The sequence below is a fragment of the Lissotriton helveticus genome, chromosome 3_1, assembly GCF_964261635.1.
Source record: "Lissotriton helveticus chromosome 3_1, aLisHel1.1, whole genome shotgun sequence".
In the NCBI taxonomy this organism is placed as follows: Eukaryota; Metazoa; Chordata; class Amphibia; order Caudata; family Salamandridae; genus Lissotriton; species Lissotriton helveticus.
Genome location: NC_136061.1, coordinates 1,924,922,847 through 1,924,948,096, shown reverse-complemented (window position 1 = coordinate 1,924,948,096; position 25,250 = coordinate 1,924,922,847).

Genomic DNA, 25,250 nt, shown 5'->3' with positions numbered 1-25,250 from the left:
AAAACCGTTGGTTGAGAGAGTGATCTATACTCATTTTAATCAGCACTTATTAATTTTTTGGTTTGCTGTAATTTCACACGCACTAACCATAGGAACCCAATGAAGACAAACGGCTACCTGCCTTGAGCGGGTGCCTGAGGGTCCTTTTTTGACATCTTGGTATTTCCACACTTGGTCTGTGGTATGTAAATTGACGGGTAGTTTGTTTAGTATCCAAAATTTTTAATTCGAACAGTATTGGGTTGTGATCTGAGGTAACTTTAGGGCAAATTTCTATTTCACAGTTTGCTAAGATATTGTCTGTTGTCCATACCAGATCAATCCTAGAGAAATTTTGATGTGGGGCTGAGAAATAAGTATAGCCGGGAATGGTAGGGTGTTTACGCCAAACATCTTTCAGGTTATGCATCCTAACTAATTCCTCTGTAGCAGATCTCACTTTCCTCATCGTATTTCTAGTTCCTTTGCTTGTAGAATCTATAGCATAGTTCATGACGCAGTTAAAATCCCCCATTAATAATTCCCCATCCCAATCGAGTAGTTCAATAGTCAATTGTTCATACAATTTGGGTATATCAATATTTGGGCCGTAAATGGTACAGAATACATAGTATTTTTGATTGAATTGTAATTGGGCTATTGCCCACCTGCCTTTAGCATCACCAATAGTTTTGATAACGTTTAATTTTAACCATTTCTGTTTCAGAATAGCAACTCCTCGGTTTGTTGTCTCTATAGTGGAGCAGACAACAAGGTCGTAGCCCATTTGTGATAATAATTTACGGTCACTATATCTAATATGAATTTCTGAAAGGAATACCATATGTGGTTTGTACATATTAATTTCTTCTTGTACCAGTTTTCTTTTACATTTATTATTAAGACCGGCAACATTCCAAACCAAACACTTAAGGGTAGACATAAATTATATTGGTCTTGCTCAGTCTCCTCCATAAAATAAACTCGATAGTCTTGTTGCAATTTTTTATACATTTTTCCCCCTTGCAATATATTTTTCCCCCTTTTTTAGCCCCTACCCACCCAAAGAGCTCAATCCCACCCAACCACCCCCACACCTTAAAGACCCCCAGGGGGGAGGACCCCTTTATCCCTTGCTACCGCTGGGGGGGTAGCACAGTGGAGTCGCAAGCATGGAGTCTGCTCCTTACAGCTATCACTCAGGAGATACAATTAGTACGAATCAGAGTGTATATCAATGAACAATAATTGGAGAGCAACAAAAATAGCTAAGAAAAAAGGAATTAATAAGAGGAGAATCAAAAGAGAGAGAGAGAGAAAAATAATAAACCAAGAAGATAATTTAGTTTCTAGTATCCAAATGTATATCTTGTTAATTCTTATTGATTCTTATTGATTATTTATTGAGTTTTAAAGATTTCTTAAGATTTCTCTCTCATGAGTTTCTCCAAATGCTTAGTCGCCTCCTCCGGATCAGTAAAAAATGATGATTGGCCATTCCTAATGACCTTGAGGTGAGCGGGTTCCTGTAAATACACTGTACAGTCGATTGCTTTGAAAGAGTCTATAAGTTTGCGAAGTTCCCAACGCCGATCCATTGTAGCCTTGCTCAGATCAGAGCGTACAAAGAAAGGAATATTATCCATAGTGACTGGGCTATTAGCTTTTGCTTTGAGGGCTACCGCTTGTTTCAGTAAGAAATTCCCAAAGTATATCAGTAGGGGTCTAGGAAATTTGTTATTTTGATTCCTTTGAACAGAAGGTAATCTATGTACCCGTTGAAGTTGGGAATCCCAGTCCCAATCAGAGAGATCGCAGAAGGCTTTTTGAAAGAGTCTCACAACGAAAGATCGGGGATCAGCCCCTTCAGCGCCTTCAGGAACCCCAAATACCCTTAGATTGTGTCTACGCGCCCGGTTCGCCATGTCTTCAACTTTGCTTCTAGTTGAGATATACGAGCTGATTGAGTTCTCGTAGTTGATTCTGTTCGAGAAGTGCTCTCTTCGACTCCCACAACTTGGGTTTTCAAATCCTCCATCTCCTGTGTAACACCACCCAGTTTTTGACATACTTCGCTCATAAAAGCCTGTAGCTTATTATTGTCCTCTCTTAGTTGTAGGTGCTGTTGTTGGCTTTCCTACCTCTGTGCCATAAGAGTTTGCATAATTAATCCCATAGAGATATTATCTGAGTGGTTGTGAATTTCGCCCCCCGGTAGGACGTTGAAATTTGCAACTGCGATTGATTTATAATTGGGCTGGGCTCCGGTACTGTAATTAAGGCATTGACAACCGGGGAGGTCTGGTTAGAATTTATAGTCAAGATTCCAGACATTGTTTCAGTAAGATCATCATTTGAAATTTCTGATAGATAGGTGGCTGGTTCACTTGGTATCGACCTTATATTGGAGTCTATTGTAACAGTGGGTGAGCTAATAGTCTCTCTAATACCTAGATCCTTAATCGTACTGCCAGAAATAGGAGTTGTTGGAGCAATTGAGGCATTAAGCTGTACAATAGTGGTAGCATTGTTTACAGCCGATCTGATTTCAATTGGTGGGGATAGTGGGATTGTTGTATCCGGTTTGGGGTTTGTTTTATCCGCGATATCCGCGTTATCCGCGTTATCTGTCCCAAGAGTTGTATTATCCCTTAAATGCAGGCCGTCGTCAAAGCTTGCTCCTGATAACCTCAGGGCCATGCCCTTCACTCCTCCCTTTGCTTCGATCCACTTCCTCAATGGGCTATCCTCAATTATAGCCTTGCGTCCTTTTTTATTTGCAGAAGGATCTTTACACAGTAATTTGCGAGTCATAGGTTTTTGTTTTTGTTTGATCTTAGCTTTAAATTTTGTTCTCCTTGTATTGTTAGCTTGACCTGCATTATCTCTAGTAGGAGTTACTTCTTGGTCGGGCTCACTCTCTCCCGAGATCTCTTCATAGTCATGATTGGAGTTTTCTTCTGCCCTTTCAATTTCACCATTTAGTGAGTGGTCGTTCTTATCGGTTGAATTATCTACCAGTGGCTCCTTAGATGTAGATTTATTTGTAGTTATCTCAGACTCTAATACGGGCGTGGAATTCTTAGTTAGATCGCACATTTCAATCTCGCATCTCATATTTAAATTCGGTGCTGAAGGAATACGTGTCAAATCGGTAGTTTCAGTATCCGGAGTGGCACCATCGATAGTATCCATATCAACATGTATGGCAGCAATCCCTGCATCTCTCGCCTTATCAAGTATAGTATCAGGCTCTGACATTGGGTCTTTATTCACATTGGTGTTTGGTTGATTATTTTTATCAGCATTTGTATTTGCATTTTTGTTATTATCTTTATCTTTATCCCCCCCAGTGTTCGCCTGTTTAATGCCTAAATTATTGGGTGATGTAGCTGAAAATCAAATAGCATTCGTTTTTTTTTTAGTATCTGTCTTCTCCAGATCGTTTGAGGAGAGAGAGTCATTTGATAATTGTGGGTTTATATTCCTCTCTCGAAATATCGTTGTAACAGTATCCCCGTTAATGCTGCCAGTTAGTTTCATTTTATGGGGTTGTTGCTGTTCTAGCTCGACCCCTGTTGTGTACTTCTCGTGTTCTAGAGCCGGAGATTGGGCTCCCGCTAAAAGTCCTGTGACAGTCTTAGTTTTTTTAGCAGACCCCACCGTTGACATACCTGGTTCGTCTTGCTTCGATACTGCCGATACTGCCGTCTTTCCAGCTCTGCCAGTCCTGGTGGAGCGGGTTGTTTGGCGTGAAGTCATCAGCGCAGTAGCAGCGGAGGAGCTCGGGTCTGCTGGTTCCACAGGCGGATACGTCGACCGATCCTCGGTGAGTGCACACAGCTGTGCAAGGGTCAGCCCAAAGCCAGGGCCCGCCCTGTAGCACGTCTGCCCGAGCACTCGGGGGAGACCGGTGTTTCGAAACCTCCAAACCGGCACCACCCCTCTGCTCAGTCGATAGGCAAAACGCAGCATCCAAGTTGTTAACAGAAGATGCGCTTTTGATTTAGCAACTCTTCGGCTAATCCCGGTGCATGGCTCGCATTCACAAAAATTTACGTTTTGGTTGTTTTCAGTTGCAAAGTCGCGCGTTCATTTAGCGGCTCTCCAAGCTTTCTCCGTGATATTTTTTCCAAGGCGATACGGAGCGGCTCCATGCAAGCTCCTTCACTCGGCGGTGTCAGCCCGCCATCTTGACTCCTCCTCCTGACCAAAAACAACAATGATGGACAGAATGTGGATCAATGTCACACATTCACCCCAGTCAAAAGATCTGGGCCCAAATCCATCGTTTTTCCACTCCACACCACCCTGGGTTAGACAATGGCGATATGCAAATCAGCGCTGACCCTATGCCCCATGGGAACAGTCCAGTCCGAACTACAAAAGCCATGTCCTTCCCAGAACGGAAACAAGCATCCGAGGACCGGCCCGGTTTCGAGGTAACACCTCTCATCAGCCCGGCTAGCTTGCTTCCAGTGGTGTGGAGTGCCTGGGACTCACGTCTGAGCATCCCCAGTACACTTAGAGCGGTTACTGCAAAAACAACAATGATGGACAGAATGTGGATCAATGTCACACATTCACCCCAGTCAAAAGATCTGGGCCCAAATCCATCGTTTTTCCACTCCACACCACCCTGGGTTAGACAATGGTGATATGCAAATCAGCGCTGACCCTGTGCCCCATGGGAACAGTCCAGTCCGAACTTCAAAAGCCATGTCCTTCCCAGAACGGAAACAAGCATCCGAGGACCGGCCCGGTTTCGAGGTAACACCTCTCATCAGCCCGGCTAGCTTGCTTCCAGTGGTGTGGAGTGCCTGGGACTCACGTCTGAGCATCCCCAGTACACTTAGAGCGGTTACTGCAAAAACAACAATGATGGACAGAATGTGGATCAATGTCACACATTCACCCCAGTCAAAAGATCTGGGCCCAAATCCATCGTTTTTCCACTCCACACCACCCTGGGTTAGACAATGGCGATATGCAAATCAGCGCTGACCCTGTGCCCCATGGGAACAGTCCAGTCCGAACTACAAAAGCCATGTCCTTCCCAGAACGGAAACAAGCATCCGAGGACCGGCCCGGTTTCGAGGTAACACCTCTCATCAGCCCGGCTAGCTTGCTTCCAGTGGTGTGGAGTGCCTGGGACTCACGTCTGAGCATCCCCAGTACACTTAGAGCGGTTACTGCAAAAACAACAATGATGGACAGAATGTGGATCAATGTCACACATTCACCCCAGTCAAAAGATCTGGGCCCAAATCCATCGTTTTTCCACTCCACACCACCCTGGGTTAGACAATGGCGATATGCAAATCAGCGCTGACCCTGTGCCCCATGGGAACAGTCCAGTCCGAACTACAAAAGCCATGTCCTTCCCAGAACGGAAACAAGCATCCGAGGACCGGCCCGGTTTCGAGGTAACACCTCTCATCAGCCCGGCTAGCTTGCTTCCAGTGGTGTGGAGTGCCTGGGACTCACGTCTGAGCTTCCCCAGTACACTTAGAGCGGTTACTGCAAAAACAACAATGATGGACAGAATGTGGATCAATGTCACACATTCACCCCAGTCAAAAGATCTGGGCCCAAATCCATCGTTTTTCCACTCCACACCACCCTGGGTTAGACAATGGCGATATGCAAATCAGCGCTGACCCTGTGCCCCATGGGAACAGTCCAGTACGAACTACAAAAGCCATGTCCTTCCCAGAACGGAAACAAGCATCCGAGGACCGGCCCGGTTTCGAGGTAACACCTCTCATCAGCCCGGCTAGCTTGCTTCCAGTGGTGTGGAGTGCCTGGGACTCACGTCTGAGCATCCCCAGTACACTTAGAGCGGTTACTGCAAAAACAACAATGATGGACAGAATGTGGATCAATGTCACACATTCACCCCAGTCAAAAGATCTGGGCCCAAATCCATCGTTTTTCTACTCCACACCACCCTGGGTTAGACAATGGCGATATGCAAATCAGCGCTGACCCTGTGCCCCATGGGAACAGTCCAGTCCGAACTACAAAAGCCATGTCCTTCCCAGAACGGAAACAAGCATCCGAGGACCGGACCGGTTTCGAGGTAACACCTCTCATCAGCCCGGCTAGCTTGCTTCCAGTGGTGTGGAGTGCCTGGGACTCACGTCTGAGCATCCCCAGTACACTTAGAGCGGTTACTGCAAAAACAACAATGATGGACAGAATGTGGATCAATGTCACACATTCACCCCAGTCAAAAGATCTGGGCCCAAATCCATCGTTTTTCCACTCCACACCACCCTGGGTTAGACAATGGCGATATGCAAATCAGCGCTGACCCTGTGCCCCATGGGAACAGTCCAGTCCGAACTACAAAAGCCATGTCCTTCCCAGAACGGAAACAAGCATCCGAGGACCGGCCCGGTTTCGAGGTAACACCTCTCATCAGCCCGGCTAGCTTGCTTCCAGTGGTGTGGAGTGCCTGGGACTCACGTCTGAGCATCCCCAGTACACTTAGAGCGGTTACTGCAAAAACAACAATGATGGACAGAATGTGGATCAATGTCACACATTCACCCCATTCAAAAGATCTGAGCCCAAATCTATCGTTTTTCCACTCCACACCACCCTGGGTTAGACAATGGCGATATGCAAATCAGCGCTGACCCTGTGCCCCATGGGAACAGTCCAGTCCGAACTACAAAAGCCATGTCCTTCCCAGAACGGAAACAAGCATCCGAGGACCGGCCCGGTTTCGAGGTAACACCTCTCATCAGCCCGGCTAGCTTGCTTCCAGTGGTGTGGAGTGCCTGGGACTCACGTCTGAGCATCCCCAGTACACTTAGAGCGGTTACTGCAAAAACAACAATGATGGACAGAATGTGGATCAATGTCACACATTCACCCCAGTCAAAAGATCTGGGCCCAAATCCATCGTTTTTCCACTCCACACCACCCTGGGTTAGACAATGGCGATATGCAAATCAGCGCTGACCCTGTGCCCCATGGGAACAGTCCAGTCCGAACTACAAAAGCCATGTCCTTCCCAGAACGGAAACAAGCATCCGAGGACCGGACCGGTTTCGAGGTAACACCTCTCATCAGCCCGGCTAGCTTGCTTCCAGTGGTGTGGAGTGCCTGGGACTCACGTCTGAGCATCCCCAGTACACTTAGAGCGGTTACTGCAAAAACAACAATGATGGACAGAATGTGGATCAATGTCATCACCCCAGTCAAAAGATCTGGGCCCAAATCCATCATTTTTCCACTCCACACCACCCTGGATTAGACAATGGCGATATGCAAATCAGCGCTGACCCTGTGCCCCATGGGAACAGTCCAGTCCGAACTACAAAAGCCATGTCCTTCCCAGAACGGAAACAAGCATCCGAGGACCGGCCCGGTTTCGAGGTAACACCTCTCATCAGCCCGGCTAGCTTGCTTCCAGTGGTGTGGAGTGCCTGGGACTCACGTCTGAGCATCCCCAGTACACTTAGAGCGGTTACTGCAAAAACAAACATGATGGACAGAATGTGGATCAATGTCACACATTCACCCCAGTCAAAAGATCTGGGCCCAAATCCATCGTTTTTCCACTCCACACCACCCTGGGTTAGACAATGGCGATATGCAAATCAGCGCTGACCCTGTGCCCCATGGGAACAGTCCAGTCCGAACTACAAAAGCCATGTCCTTCCCAGAACGGAAACAAGCATCCGAGGACCGGCCCGGTTTCGAGGTAACACCTCTCATCAGCCCGGCTAGCTTGCTTCCAGTGGTGTGGAGTGCCTGGGACTCACGTCTGAGCATCCCCAGTACACTTAGAGCGGTTACTGCAAAAACAACAATGATGGACAGAATGTGGATCAATGTCACACATTCACCCCAGTCAAAAGATCTGGGCCCAAATCCATCGTTTTTCCACTCCACACCACCCTGGGTTAGACAATGGCGATATGCAAATCAGCGCTGACCCTGTGCCCCATGGGAACAGTCCAGTCCGAACTACAAAAGCCATGTCCTTCCCAGAACGGAAACAAGCATCCGAGGACCGGCCCGGTTTCTAGGTAACACCTCTCATCAGCCCGGCTAGCTTGCTTCCAGTGGTGTGGAGTGCCTGGGACTCACGTCTGAGCATCCCCTGTACACTTAGAGCGGTTACTGCAAAAACAACAATGATGGACAGAATGTGGATCAATGTCACACATTCACCCCAGTCAAAAGATCTGGGCCCAAATCCATCGTTTTTCCACTCCACACCACCCTGGGTTAGACAATGGCGATATGCAAATCAGCGCTGACCCTGTGCCCCATGGGAACAGTCCAGTCCGAACTACAAAAGCCGTGTCCTTCCCAGAACGGAAACAAGCATCCGAGGACCGGCCCGGTTTCGAGGTAACACCTCTCATCAGCCCGGCTAGCTTGCTTCCAGTGGTGTGGAGTGCCTGGGACTCACGTCTGAGCATCCCCAGTACACTTAGAGCGGTTACTGCAAAAACAACAATGATGGACAGAATGTGGATCAATGTCACACATTCACCCCAGTCAAAAGATCTGGGCCCAAATCCATCGTTTTTCCACTCCACACCACCCTGGGTTAGACAATGGCGATATGCAAATCAGCGCTGACCCTGTGCCCCATGGGAACAGTCCAGTCCGAACTACAAAAGCCATGTCCTTCCCAGAACGGAAACAAGCATCCGAGGACCGGCCCGGTTTCGAGGTAACACCTCTCATCAGCCCGGCTAGCTTGCTTCCAGTGGTGTGGAGTGCCTGGGACTCACGTCTGAGCATCCCCAGTACACTTAGAGCGGTTACTGCAAAAACAACAATGATGGACAGAATGTGGATCAATGTCACACATTCACCCCAGTCAAAAGATCTGGGCCCAAATCCATCGTTTTTCCACTCCACACCACCCTGGGTTAGACAATGGCGATATGCAAATCAGCGCTGACCCTGTGCCCCATGGGAACAGTCCAGTCCGAACTACAAAAGCCATGTCCTTCCCAGAACGGAAACAAGCATCCGAGGACCGGCCCGGTTTCGAGGTAACACCTCTCATCAGCCCGGCTAGCTTGCTTCCAGTGGTGTGGGGTGCCTGGGACTCACATCTGAGCATCCCCAGTACACTTAGAGCGGTTACTGCAAAAACAACAATGATGGACAGAATGTGGATCAATGTCACACATTCACCCCAGTCAAAAGATCTGGGCCCAAATCCATCGTTTTTCCACTCCACACCACCCTGGGTTAGACAATGGCGATATGCAAATCAGCGCTGACCCTGTGCCCCATGGGAACAGTCCAGTCCGAACTACAAAAGCCATGTCCTTCCCAGAACGGAAACAAGCATCCGAGGACCGGCCCGGTTTCGAGGTAACACCTCTCATCAGCCCGGCTAGCTTGCTTCCAGTGGTGTGGAGTGCCTGGGACTCACGTCTGAGCATCCCCAGTACACTTAGAGCGGTTACTGCAAAAACAACAATGATGGACAGAATGTGGATCAATGTCACACATTCACCCCAGTCAAAAGATCTGGGCCCAAATCCATCGTTTTTCCACTCCACACCACCCTGGGTTAGACAATGGCGATATGCAAATCAGCGATGACCCTGTGCCCCATGGGAACAGTCCAGTCCGAACTACAAAAGCCATGTCCTTCCCAGAACGGAAACAAGCATCCGAGGACCGGCCCGGTTTCGAGGTAACACCTCTCATCAGCCCGGCTAGCTTGCTTCCAGTGGTGTGGAGTGCCTGGGACTCACGTCTGAGCATCCCCAGTACACTTGAGTGCTCAGACGTGAGTCCCAGGCACTCCACACCACTGGAATCAAGCTAGCCGGGCTGATGAGAGGTTTTACCTCGAAACCGGGCCGGTCCTCGGATGCTTGTTTCCGTTCTGGGAAGGACATGGCTTTTGTAGTTCGGACTGGACTGTTCCCATGGGGCACAGGGTCAGCGCTGATTTGCATATCGCCATTGTCTAACCCAGGGTGGTGTGGAGTGGAAAAACGATGGATTTGGGCCCAGATCTTTGGACTGGGGTGAATGTGTGACATTGATCCACATTCTGTCCATCACTGTTGTGTTTGCAATTACCGCTCTAAGTGTACTGGGGATGCTCAGACGTGAGTCCCAGGCACTCCACACCACTGGAATCAAGCTAGCCGGGCTGATGAGAGGTGTCACCTCGAAACCGGGCCGGTCCTCGCATGCTTGTTTCCGTTCTGGGAAGGACATGGCTTTTGTAGTTCGGACTGGACTGTTCCCATGGGGCACAGGGTCAGCGCTGATTTGCATATCGCCATTGTCTAACCCAGGGTGGTGTGGAGTGGAAAAACGATGGATTTGGGCCCAGATCTTTGGACTGGGGTGAATGTGTGACATTGATCCACATTCTGTCCATCACTGTTGTGTTTGCAATTACCGCTCTAAGTGTACTGGGGATGCTCAGACGTGAGTCCCAGGCACTCCACACCACTGGAATCAAGCTAGCCGGGCTGATGAGAGGTGTTACCTCGAAACCGGGCCGGTCCTCGGATGCTTGTTTCCGTTCTGGGAAGGACATGGCTTTTGTAGTTCGGACTGGACTGTTCCCATGGGGCACAGGGTCAGCGCTGATTTGCATATCGCCATTGTCTAACCCAGGGTGGTGTGGAGTGGAAAAACGATGGATTTGGGCCCAGATCTTTGGACTGGGGTGAATGTGGGACATTGATCCACATTCTGTCCATCACTGTTGTGTTTGCAATTACCGCTCTAAGTGTACTGGGGATGCTCAGACGTGAGTCCCAGGCACTCCACACCACTGGAATCAAGCTAGCCGGGCTGATGAGAGGTGTTACCTCAAAACCGGGCCGGTCCTCGGATGCTTGTTTCCGTTCTGGGAAGGACATGGCTTTTGTAGTTCGGACTGGACTGTTCCCATGGGGCACAGGGTCAGCGCTGATTTGCATATCGCCATTGTCTAACCCAGGGTGGTGTGGAGTGGAAAAACGATGGATTTGGGCCCAGATCTTTGGACTGGGGTGAATGTGTGACATTGATCCACATTCTGTCCATCACTGTTGTGTTTGCAATTACCGCTCTAAGTGTACTGGGGATGCTCAGACGTGAGTCCCAGGCACTCCACACCACTGGAATCAAGCTAGCCGGGCTGATGAGAGGTGTTACCTCGAAACCGGGCCGGTCCTCGGATGCTTGTTTCCGTTCTGGGAAGGACATGGCTTTTGTAGTTCGGACTGGACTGTTCCCATGGGGCACAGGGTCAGCGCTGATTTGCATATCGCCATTGTCTAACCCAGGGTGGTGTGGAGTGGAAAAACGATGGATTTGGGCCCAGATCTTTGGACTGGGGTGAATGTGTGACATTGATCCACATTCTGTCCATCACTGTTGTGTTTGCAATTACCGCTCTAAGTGTACTGGGGATGCTCAGACGTGAGTCCCAGGCACTCCACACCACTGGAATCAAGCTAGCCGGGCTGATGAGAGGTGTTACCTCGAAACCGGGCCGGTCCTCGGATGCTTGTTTCCGTTCTGGGAAGGACATGGCTTTTGTAGTTCGGACTGGACTGTTCCCATGGGGCACAGGGTCAGCGCTGATTTGCATATCGCCATTGTCTAACCCAGGGTGGTGTGGAGTGGAAAAACGATGGATTTGGGCCCAGATCTTTGGACTGGGGTGAATGTGTGACATTGATCCACATTCTGTCCATCACTGTTGTGTTTGCAATTACCGCTCTAAGTGTACTGGGGATGCTCAGACGTGAGTCCCAGGCACTCCACACCACTGGAATCAAGCTAGCCGGGCTGATGAGAGGTGTTACCTCGAAACCGGGCCGGTCCTCGGATGCTTGTTTCCGTTCTGGGAAGGACATGGCTTTTGTAGTTCGGACTGGACTGTTCCCATGGGGCACAGGGTCAGCGCTGATTTGCATATCGCCATTGTCTAACCCAGGGTGGTGTGGAGTGGAAAAACGATGGATTTGGGCCCAGATCTTTGGACTGGGGTGAATGTGTGACATTGATCCACATTCTGTCCATCACTGTTGTGTTTGCAATTACCGCTCTAAGTGTACTGGGGATGCTCAGACGTGAGTCCCAGGCACTCCACACCACTGGAATCAAGCTAGCCGGGCTGATGAGAGGTGTTACCTCGAAACCGGGCCGGTCCTCGGATGCTTGTTTCCGTTCTGGGAAGGACATGGCTTTTGTAGTTCGGACTGGACTGTTCCCATGGGGCACAGGGTCAGCGCTGATTTGCATATCGCCATTGTCTAAACCAGGGTGGTGTGGAGTGGAAAAACGATGGATTTGGGCCCAGATCTTTGGACTGGGGTGAATGTGTGACATTGATCCACATTCTGTCCATCACTGTTGTGTTTGCAATTACCGCTCTAAGTGTACTGGGGATGCTCAGACGTGAGTCCCAGGCACTCCACACCACTGGAATCAAGCTAGCCGGGCTGATGAGAGGTGTTACCTCGAAACCGGGCCGGTCCTCGGATGCTTGTTTCCGTTCTGGGAAGGACATGGCTTTTGTAGTTCGGACTGGACTGTTCCCATGGGGCACAGGGTCAGCGCTGATTTGCATATCGCCATTGTCTAACCCAGGGTGGTGTGGAGTGGAAAAACGATGGATTTGGGCCGAGATCTTTGGACTGGGGTGAATGTGTGACATTGATCCACATTCTGTCCATCACTGTTGTGTTTGCAATTACCGCTCTAAGTGTACTGGGGATGCTCAGACGTGAGTCCCAGGCACTCCACACCACTGGAATCAAGCTAGCCGGGCTGATGAGAGGTGTTACCTCGAAACCGGGCCGGTCCTCGGATGCTTGTTTCCGTTCTGGGAAGGACATGGCTTTTGTAGTTCGGACTGGACTGTTCCCATGGGGCACAGGGTCAGCGCTGATTTGCATATCGCCATTGTCTAACCCAGGGTGGTGTGGAGTGGAAAAACGATGGATTTGGGCCCAGATCTTTGGACTGGGGTGAATGTGTGACATTGATCCACATTCTGTCCATCACTGTTGTGTTTGCAATTTCCTCCTCCTGACCAGTCATCCACAATTGCAATACTCATAGTAAAGTAAAGTGCGTACAGTAAAAGGAGGATTAAGAAATAATACTGTAAAAGCATTGATATGGTTTCTTAGCCATAAGATACTTTAAAATAGATAAAATATATACATACTTATATAAATTGACTAACGTGCTCAACTGGTGCTTCTAAATACGCCTACCCCGGTGTACCTGACCTAAGCCTAATACGTGGGAAGGAGTAAGTAAGTAGCAGTTTAAGTTAAGTTGGTTTTGCCAAGAATCTGACTCAAGAATTCTCTCTAAGGTTTTAGTCAGCTCCGTACCTGGGTATTAGAATGCAGGAGGTCTTGTATCTCTCTCTCAGGACTAGATATCCCAGTAACCCGCGAAGGTATCTGGAAACACCGGAGCTGGATTTCTCGGCAGGATAATAGGCAGCGTCTCTCTCATTGCATCAAAAGGGAAGGGCAGCGTCCGTGGGCTCTCGCATCAGCTGGGCTCTCGGGCAAGTAGATAGCTGCTCTGCTCCAAAACCACCACTGTGTGTTTGCTTAAGGCAACGTTGGTATATTTATACCTGAAAGGTGCCGGGTTTGACGTAAGGTTGGACATAAGACGTCAATAAAGATGTCACTAAGAACTGACCGTTCTTACAGTGCTTTACAGGAGTTCTAGGACTAAATCAAAACAAAAGCACGGGGGATTTCCCAGGTTGCTGGAGGTATGGTTTGTTTAGAGAACTCATTGTGCTTTCTAGGAGTCTGGGGAAGTAGCCTTGCTTAATGTGACAGCATGTGCTACGATTGAATATGGATATGATTATTATGCCGTTATAGGGATATTATTGATTATAACCGAACAAGGGCATAAAATAGTAATATCGATTTAGGCCCCTGGATAAAAACACAATAGAAGGTTGCTTTTCAGTTTCAGTTTGAGACATCAGCTTATTGAAGGTTGCTCTCCTGTTTCAGTTTCAGTTTGAAGGTTGCTCCCCTGTTTCAGTTTCAGTTTCAGTTTGTGACACCAGCTTGTGGAAGGTTGCTCTTCTGTTTCAGTTTGTGACATTAGCTTGTTGAAGGTTGCATTTCAGTTTCAGTTTGTGACACCAGCTTGTTGAAGGTTGCTCTTCTGTTTCAGTTTCAATTTGCGCCACCAGCTTGTTAAAGGTTGCTCTTCTGTTTCAGTTTGTGTTCTCAGCTGGTTGAAGGTTGCGTTTCAGTTTCAGTTTGAGACACCCGCTTGTTGAAGGTTGCGTTTCAGTTTCAGTTTGAGACAACAGCTTGTTGAAATTTGTTCTTCTGTTTAAGTTTGTGACATCCGCTTGTTGAAGGATGCATTTCAGTTTCAGTTTGTGACATCAGCTTTTTGAAGGTTGCGTTTCAGTTTCAGTTTGAGACACCAGCTTGTTGAAGGTAGTTCTTCTGTTTCAGTTTCATTTTGCGACACCAGCTTGTTGAAGGTTGCTCTTCTGTTTCAGTTTGTGACATCAGCTTGTTGAAGGTTGCTTTTCAGTTTCAGTTTGAGACATCAGCTTATTGAAGATTGCTCTCCTGTTTCAGTTTCAGTTTGTGATACCAGCTTGAAGGCTGCTCTTCTGTTTCAGCTGCACTGTGTTCCTGAAGTAATTCCTTCTCTTCCTTCCCACCACCCTCTGCCTCCTTTGGTAATGTATCTGTGAAGTGAATGCATGCATGAGTTAATGTGTAAATATAATCTTAAGAATGTGTTAATATACATACCTACAAAACGTATTTATCTTGGGCATGGATGTTTATCCATGCTGGTGCTTGTTATTATTAGCACCACGACTACCAAAATGCATTTTCTGGTCAAGGAGCGTTGTAAGCGTTTAAATTTTTTTAATAGTCCTTAAAGGGTTTCATTTACAAAAAAATGATGTAAGGCAGGGCCGTAAATCTTTTTGCTGTCCTGCCTTACTCCAATTTGAAAGGGCAGGAATGCAACATATTTATGAGATACAGTGCATTCCTGTCCCTTCAGTCACCACAGCACACAATTTGGTGCCTAGCGCCAATGCGGGCACCCTTGCACCATGGTGCAAGGGTGTTTGTGTTGTTGGCAGGATTGTTTTTGTACTGGAAAGGGCACCTTCTTGCACAAAAACAATCCCTAGAGGTGTTTTTCTCTTTCTATGTGTGCCGCGGACGCAGGACATGTGAAAAGAGGAAAAAACTAGGAGAAATTAAGACATTTCTCCTCGTTCCGGCTGCTCTGGGGAGGCGTAATGTTTTGGCGCTGCCCCAGGTTTACGTTATTTTGTAAATCTAGGACAGCGTCAAAATCCATAGGTGTTTAGTGGGAACACCCACGGCAATGTCCAGGTAACTCCACCTTGATGCAGAGCAAGGCAAGGCAGTACATTGCACTTCCTTGCCATATTCCATATCTATGAGGCCATGCAAAACCATGCACAGTGGCATTGCGTCGCTGCATAGATATCATTGAGAGGCCTGCGCCACCAGACCATCAAAAAAGTGATGGTCCGATGGCACAGGCCTCCTGTGAATAAGATCCAAATTATATGATAAAAATGGAGTCATGCAAGCAATTGTGAGTATAATTCTTGTATGGAATAGGGGTGTACCACCTACATGCTGGTAGTGCTACAGATGTATCAATGTCACTCCTTCCAGGGTCAGCCTCCGGTGCAAGGGTGAATATGACTGCTTCCTTCAGTGGTGTGGGTATAGAAGGGCCACCACCTGTGCCAAAGGCCTTCTGCCTCCTGCTTGCGACTTTCTCTTTTGTCCTGGAGTGCATATCATACCACCTTTCGCTTATTTCCTCAGTTCTTCAGTGACAATCCAATAGCACTGATTGTTTGCCATATGCATCTTTCGATGGACTCAGGGACAGTGAGGGAACATTTTAAAAAAATGTACTGTTGTTAGTAACACGTTCCAGTACTAGGATTTCAAGCTCTAAGTGTTATTTATGTGGTATCCTGTTCTATTCTATCACAAATTCTCTTCCTTGTTTACATATAATTGTGCAGAATGTTATGCTTAGAATGTTCAGGTCTGCTGCTGGTCAATTACTCCAGTGTTGCGGTCCTGATTGGATGTTCCTTTTGGAGCCCTTATACTTCTGTGGAATAAAGCTGCTGCTGACAACACTATAGGTTTATGAGCATCTTTTTCATCCACCCCACACGGATGACGATTGTCGAAGGCAGGGACATTCAGGTTTTTAAATAAAGTTCAAACAATGCTTCTCCATATCTGTGCTGTACTTATTAATAGACACCAGAAAACACACATGTGACTCTCATGTCACATTTCTGATTTTAGTTTAAAGGTTGTGTTTTCATGTTGACTGTTCCAAGAAACTTCTCACGTCATCTAATTCTATGGCTTTTAGATTGCTGGGCTATTTCGAAGTACACAGCACCATCTACTGGACATGCCCATGAATTATTTTGAAAACATATTAATATTGGAGCCTGTGTCAACAGTCAATGGAACACTTTTAAATAAAATAATATTATGTCTCAGTCTTAAGTGAACACTGGCATCCACTTATGATTTTGAACATATCAATTATGAGCAAGTGTTATGTGAACAAATCTTGATGACAACCAATACCAAAAGGTTACAGGAAAGGTTATGGGTAACATTTGACATGGCACTTAAAACCCCTATAGAACAGCTAAAGAGATTGAACATTCTGAACGTTTTGTTAAGGAAATCAGAGGTGAGCTCAGAATCCAAGTTAAAAAAATTGTGGAGGAAACAATATAAAAAACAACAGCTCATGGGAGGGAAAGAAAAAATTAAATCCATTTTGTTATTTATGTGGTAGCCAAACACAACTAGCAAATTAAAAAATATATCCAGCTTTAGATAAAATGTGTTCTAAATGCAAAAGAAAGGGACATTTCAGTAAAGTGTGTAAAAATGCAGACAGTAAGAAAGTACATTTTGTAACAAAAAAAGATGAATATGAAAATGCTACATCTGGATGTTATTATGATCCCAACGGGAAACATCCTGTACCACGCATCCATTACAACGTGTTATGGTTACATTGTGGTTTTAACAATGCAAGTCATTACTTCAGCTTGCACTAGAGGGCACTCTAGACTAAGGAATAGTGTGAATTCCTATTCCAACACCTTCCCTACTGTACGTAGACTGGAGTTGAAATAGTAATTCACACTATTCCTAAGTCCAGCTCCCTCCAACGCAGGTCGATGTAACAACTTGCATTGTCAAAACTGCGATGTAAAATACCGCGTTGTGATGGTATGCGTGGTATCATCATACATTCGATCCCAACTGGGTTCTCAGTATTGATGACAAGTATTTAAACCACAGAAGAGCAAGAATTTTCCCTCGTGCATTGTTAACATTTATGAAAGACCCATCTTGTTATTTGTAGATTCATGTGCTTGTTTGACTTTTTAAGTAAAGATGCGCTTGATGACAACTGGCCCAATAAGAAGTTGTCTGCACCCAATGTTTTCCCAGGCATGTATACTGGGCATACACATCAATTTGTTTGGTTATTTTTGGTCACATTTTGATTTCAGGGAGGTGCACTAGAAGAAATATCTATGCTTCAAAGAAAGAACAGTCATTATTAAGTTGGCCCCATCAGGAAGAGATGGGTATTAAACTTGACCGTAGAGCTGATCCTCCAATATACATTATCAATTCAGCTGAAACCAACAGAAGTGTATCACTTTAGATTCTGATGGACTTTCAACTTATTTAAATGATAAATTTAGTTCTGTGTTTGTTGATGAATTCAGCAAATTTAAAGATTTTAAACATAAATTGATTTTATAGAATGCCATTCCCAATAAACATAAAGTAAGAAATGTGCCATTAACTTATAGGAATAAACTCAATAAAATATTGTCTGATTTGGTAAGCAAAGACATTGTTGAACCTGTAAAATCATCTCTATGGGTTTCTCTAGTGGTAATTTCTGTTAAACGTTCAGGGGAACTAAGGTTATGCATTGATCTTCACAGTCTTAATGATGAATTATGGGTTGACTCACACTCCTTGCCAACTTTGCATGTAACTGTATCTCACTTAGCAGGAGTAGCCATCTTTTCCATATTAGAACTAGCAAGTGTGTATCATTAGGCTGTTTTAGAGGATGAATCCAAATATTTGACGTTTGTCATTCCTGAAAGCATGTTCCGCTATTGAAGCATACCTTTTGGTTTAGCCAGTGCGCCATCTGTTTTTCAAAAGTTGATAAATGATACTTTAGAGAGCATTTTAGGAGCAATTGGGTTCCAAGACGATATTTCAGTTTTTGGTAATGACATCACTGAACATGATAACAATTTGCATGATGTATTATTTGCCCTGCAGAGGAAAGGTTTGACTCAAACTTTCAAAATGCTAATTTGGTAAATGTGAAGTGGAATACTTAGGCCATACCTTATCAAGTGATGGAATAAAACAGAAACTGTGCCATGTAGAATCCTTGGTGAAAGCTGCTTCTCCTACCAACAAAGAACAGCTAGTAGCATTTCTGTGCTTCACTGTGTTTTCGTTGGGAACAAAAACAAGAAAAAGTCTTTAATTTATTGAAACAAGACATTATCAGTGCACCACACCACGTCTAAGCCATTCATTGAAGGGAAGCAATGTATAATTGTAGTGGATGCTAGCAATTGAATTTTAGGTGCAGTTTTGCTATAAAATGATGGAAGGAAGGAATGGATGGTGTCCTATGGCTCGAGAGCCTCACGCGATTCCTAAAAACATTATACAGTTATTGAGAAGGAACTTTTAGCTTGTGTGTGGGGAGCAGAACACTTTAGGATGTTTTATGGGGGACTACATTTTACGTAGGAATGGATCACCCACCTTTGGTAATTGTTAGCTTGGGGGGGGGGGCAGCAGGGTATTATTTGTAAGATTATCTAGACTAGCTTCCAAATTACAAGCATTCAAATACAGGTTTTAACATGTACCAGGAAAAAATAATGTGCACCCAGATTGCATGTTCAAGACTACCAATGAAAGTAGACTGTCCATGTGTGAAAGAGGAACCTGAAGGAGCTTGAACAGTATAGAACCAAAGCATTGTGTCTCAAGGTAAATGTATGAGGTTTAAAAAGATTTTTGATAAAGTAGGTGTTGAAAATGGGTTGATTCTCAGAGGCGATTGTTGGAAAGTGGATTATTAGCAGGGGCAAATGTATACCTGACACTGGTAATAAGACCACTAACACATTCTAGGGCTCAGAAGAGGACATAGAAAATGATTCCCATGCTCAACCCTTAGTAGCTGGCTGTGAGCAGGCAGGCTTAACTTCAAAGACAGGTACGTAAAGCATTTAAAAACACGGATTCAGTAAATAATTAAGACACAACACACAATAAAAATCCAACACCAAATTGGAAATATTTTTATCTTTAAACAGACATCAAAATTAAAAGCATCCAATGTAGGAAACCAGAGATATTATTTTTTAAAGATTTAGCACATAGAAATCTATACCGCCTATTGGGACATCTGGTCGCGTTACACCGGGTCAAAGTCAACGTTTTAGGCCGATCCTCATGAAGCCCTGCGTAGCTACCCCTTGTGGTAGGTCTTGGTCAAAGTTTTTACCTTCTAACTTAGAAAGTTTTCTGGAGATTTTTTTCCTGGAGTCCCTTGAAGCTCTCAGCCAGTCCAGATTCAGTGAGGGTTTGCCAGCTTGCCTTGCGACAAGCTCCCAGTCAAACCTATGGAAGTCAGACCTTCAGAGCTTTGCAGTGGGACGAACCAGGGATCCAGACTGGCTCACGTTGAAGGTGGGCGGCTTGACTCTTGCGTTGGTCCTGGTCATCTTCTCTACATTCAAACTTAGAGAAACTTACACAGAGCTTTTTCTTGCGGGGTCCCTCGATGCTCTTCACCAGGCTAGATTCGGTGAGATTAACTGGCATGGGTTTCAGCCTACTCCCGGTCAAACTCTGGAAGTCGGACCTCCGGAGCTTTTCAGCTGGACGAACCTGGACGGCAGAGCAGCTCGCGGTCGCAGGCTTGGCTGGCCAGGTCAAGACCGTCCACTTATGGAGCTTTTTTTTCCAAAGTTGCTCTAAACTTCTCCAAACTTTTGGAACTTCATCCTGAAGTTCCCCAAAGGGCCCCAAAGTGTCCAAAACTTAATACAAGGTTTTGGAAACTGCAAGATGGTAATTGAAAGTTTGGGACTTCTGTTCCCATAATCTACGAGAAAAAAACCTTTACAAATCCACTGGTAGTACTCAAGGCTGAGGATTCTTGGTGGCGATGCTCCATGTGAGCTGTGATAACTTATAGGCTGCAGGGAGTCCACTCTTTAGTCCTTTTAAAGCAAGGTATTCCACAGGGCCGTAGTTCTGGATGGTGCAGAAGGTGCAATCTTCAGAGAGCAGGGCCTGGTTGATGCACCTCAAACTCCTCAAGGTGGATCCTTCTTGCTCTCTTAGGTTTCAAGCAGCAGGTCTGAGAGGCTCTGCCCCTCTCAGATACTTATTCGATGTTCTCTTGGTCAAGCAGGAGGGCACTCCTGTCCAATGAGGTGCAGGGCAACACCCCAGGGTATTTCCACATCCTCCAAAGTGTGGCACAAATTCTTCCCAGAGAGCATAATTTCCCCAAATTCATCATGGCTGATTTTCCAGGAGGGAGAGGAAAGGTGGCTAAAACAACCACGGGAGGCCTAATCTCCATAGTCTCTCCCCCTTTTATCATCTCATTCCTTCCTTAAGCCTAGTATATGGCTAGGTTCAAGGGGAGAAGTGTAAATGAAACAGGTGTCTTCTATCTGTCGTAACTACAAAGAGGAATATCCGGGTCACCAGTAAACAAGTGTGTCCTGAAACAGAAAAACAGGCAAAGCTAGGGACAAACAACTAACCAAAATGAGTAGCCAGAGGCTGAGAAATTCTCATCAGACCACCCAATTGGCGGAGTATCATCATATGAGGTTAGATGATGGATCCAAACAACGCCCAGTCCATCATATGATGGTGCAGTTGTGGATGCCAAATGTTATCTCCAACCAAAGGTTTCTCAATTTTGGCTGCTGATGAGGTGCAGTGCGTAAAAGTGAGTGAAATTAAAATTGATTATCAGAACAAAAAATAAGTTTAATAGGTATTGTTCTGATATCAAAAGTTAAAACCACGCCTGGTAATCTGACAATATGACTACCCAATGGCGCTGTGCAAGACGGTCGACATGTTTCAGCCAGGAGGAAGTATTATCCGGCTTTCTTCAGGACCTAAGTAAGAGTGTAATGCTACTGCACAAATTAATTTCTAATAGTAACTGACGTGCAAAGTACTTAAAAAATAAAGGTGTAAGTGCTGTGGTAAAAAAGAGAGAAAATTCTCACAAAGACGAAATCATCCTACCAGGACCTTGGAGCCCCAATGTGCCCATGGGATGTTGAATAACGATTTCCTTTCCTGAAAAATAAAAGGAAAAAACCACACACACAAAATATTTATATATATAAATCCCTGGATTTTGCCACAACACTGTCCCAGAACACACATAGAGAAAAACTACATCTCTATCACAACCCCTAGTGAATAGACTTAGGGTTTAGTACAGACCCATTGTTCACATATGGGAAAGATGACACATATTAGTTGTTGTTTATACTCACCCAGCTCTGTGTGGGTGGTAGACCTCACCTCACCCGGCAGCTGCTCGGGAAAACTGAGGCACCGCTCTGTTGTGTAAAGTTGAAAATAAAGTTGATGCAATGTAGAAAACATGCCCAATTCCATTCTCAACACACTGGTTTACACAACCTGTTCAAAACCTAGTTGTTAAAAAAGGGGGGAGTCCCCCTACTGTTACGACCATGTGCTGAATACGGGATCAGTCTGAAGATGTAGTCCTTTAGACTTATAATAGTGAGGGGCCCTGCTCAATACTTGGCCCTCACCAGTAAAGGTCTCTTATTCTAATCAAGACAGTCAGGTTTCAGATTTAAAGGCTAATAGGTCTGTTCTATATGCTAAGAAAATCTAAAGTATAGACAATGTCTAGCCTCCTGTCAAAAATAGCGGATAGAAAAACCTGAAACACTATTCTGGTTGAAAGGCAAGGAATCTCAATATCTAGCCAGGCAAAGCAGTGTCCCTGTGGACTGAGGACCCACCTGTCCGTCGGTACCCCTCTCTGTCGTCCGAGAGGAAGTGAAGGTAATGTCAACAGGAAATCTCATGCTTTTTATACCTCTCCTGATTGGATAATTAGTTCGTTAATAATGTTGAACCAGCTAATTAGTGTAGTGTAGTGGGCCGTTCTGCGCATATGTCTTTAGAGAATGCTTATCCCCGGAAACTGCGCATCAAGCGCTGTTAGTAGTGTTCCGCTTATTGGGCATGCGCATACCCAGCCGTTTATCGTTGTACACACAATTACTTAAAGCTATGGCCCATGTTCTGTGTAAGTCTGTATTAAATTTAAGGAGCATACGCAGACAGAACAATGTCACCCCGCATGCGCAAAGGCAGGCTTGTAGTCATACGGGGGTAGTGTTCTAACCTCGGCATGCGTTCTGTTTTGTCACTGCTCTCTCATATAACAAGACGCCGCTCCTACACGAGGCAATCCTGTTGCCTTGCACCATCAACACTTCGGCATGGGTAGGTTACGCTTATGCCAATGTGTTCGATGTACTTGTATTAGGCCCCGATTTAGCAGGCTAATATTTCGAAAGAAGAAAACAACCACGGAGGTGGAAGACCTTGTCAAAATCGTAAATCCGCCAAAAGCGATGTTATCACTCAGAACGGTACTATGAATGACCACCCTAAAACTAATGTGATTCATACACTGAAGTGTTTATTATGTGATGTAGAAAGGGAACGAAAACGTAATGTGTCAACATACTGTTGCATTTTTAGATCAAGCTCGTGATATCAGCTGCAATTGAGAAAAGGATTTCTTATATAATCATCAGAACCACACCAAAAGCCATAGTCAGAGTGATATATGTAGATCTCTGGTACCACGTCCATGAAATGTAAATTATATCAAATGCTTTATAGTACATCTGGTCAAAGCAAAAATGTGGGGGACCTATAAAGACGACCAAGGAATTTCGTCGTTCAATCCTTGCATATCACTTTTCACCCTGAAAATCAATTTTTGCTCTTTGGTGAAAAGAAATTTAGACACATCGCTGATATGCAGTGGAATAAATGGATGTTACAAAACCACCCATCTAAGTTCCTCAGCTTTATGTTGTAAAGCTAAAAAGTGGGTGGTCATGCGTGTAGACAGTTTCTGACAGCGGATTGTGCTCTTATGTTCACTTATTCTCAATTTAATTTTACGGGTAGTGTGACCCACATATCGTAGTGAACAAGGACAAGTAATCATATAAATGACTCGCTCAGTGTTACAGTTGGTATGCCTTTTTAATATCCATGGCTTACCCGTACCAATATCTACACTGTTGGTCCTGCATGTCTGTGGACAAACGCTACAGGAACCACAAGGGAAGTGGCCCTGCACAGGCGGTAAGTCCCACAGTGTGCTGCTGGTCTCAGGTGTCATGGTTCTTGGTCTTGTATGTACTAGACTGTCCCTAATACTCGGTGCCCTTTTGAATAAAAACAAGGGAGGTGGAATCGAGTCTGTGCAACATTTAGGATCCCCCAATGTCTCCGTATCAACTTTTGAATCTGATTGGAGAGCACACTAAATGTGCTCACGAAAGTAAGTCTATCCAGTAGGGCTTTCTCAGGATGTCGTTCCAACAATGCCTCCCGATTGTTGTTGGAGGCACGGTTCCAGGCTTTTCTGACTTCTATCTATCTCCTCCTTCCATAGAAGTATATTGGGCCTGATTCACAGAACTAACTTAAGACAAAATCCTAAACTTGCTACCATTTACTCATTTTGGTATTCACAGAAGGCACTTACTCATTTTGTGTTCACAGAAGGTACTTACTCATCAATGAGTAAGTGCCTTCTGTGAATACCAAAATGAGTAATTGCCTTCTGTGAATACCAAAATGGATAAGTGCCTTCTGTGAATACCAGAATTGTAGGGCCCCATTCACAGAACTAACTTAAGATAAAATCCTAAACTTACTACCATTTTCGTATTCACAGAAGACACTTACTCATTTCGGTATTCACAGAAGTTAGGACTCCTAACTTTAGGACTCCTAAATGCATTCTGTGAATACCGAAAGTCTTACAATCAGGATTTTTCTCAATTTAGTAGTAGTAAAGTTAGGACTCCTAACTTTAGGTATCCTAAACTGAGAAAAATCATAATTTTAAGACTTTTAGTATTCACAGAAGGCATTTAGGAGTCCTAAAGTTAGCACTCCTAACTTTTCTACTACTAAATTGAGAAAAATCCTGATTTTAAGACTTTTGGTATTCACAGAAGGCATTTAGGAGTCCTAAAGTTAGGAGTCCTAACTTTACTACTACTAAATTGAGAAAAATCCTGATTTTAAGACTTTCGGTATTCACAGAAGGCATTTAGGAGTCCTAAAGTTAGGAGTCCTAACTTTACTACTACTAAATTGTGAAAAATCCTGATTTTAAGACTTTCGGTATTCACAGAAGGCATTTAGGAGTCCTGAAGTTAGGAGTCCTAACTTTACTACTACTAAATTAAGAAAAATCCTAATTTTAAGACTTTCGGTATTCACAGAATGCATTTAGGAGTCCTAAAGTTAGGAGTCCTAACTTCTGTGAATACCGAAATGAGTAAGTGTCTTCTGTGAATACCAAAATGAGTAAGTGCCTTCTGTGAATACCAAAATGGTGGTAAGTTTAGGATTTTGTCTTAAGTTAGTTCTGTGAATCGGGCCCTATGTAAGTTTAGGATTCTGTCTTAAGTTAGTTTTGTGAATCGGGCCCATTGTTTCTGACCCCTCTACTGCTCTGGCATTCCTGTGTAGCAGAACCCTGCCCTCCCAGAAGAGCTGGCTAACCCCAGGGGCTCTTTATCACCTCATCAAAGGAGCTTGCATAATACACTTAACTCTGACCAATCAGGACAGATCACTGGGAGGCTGAATGTTGGCTTACAGACAAGAAAAACCTATACCTTCTTGTCTACATTTTAGGAGAAATTCAACAAAACCATATTGTTGGATTTATCAATACCGTTCTGGAAAGTCCTTGAATGCTATTTTATAATTCTCCTAGCGGCATTTGTTAGTTAATAACTTCTTGCCATGTTAACCTATGCGGCAGGGGGTTTGCAACGGGAAAAATGACTTGGGTCA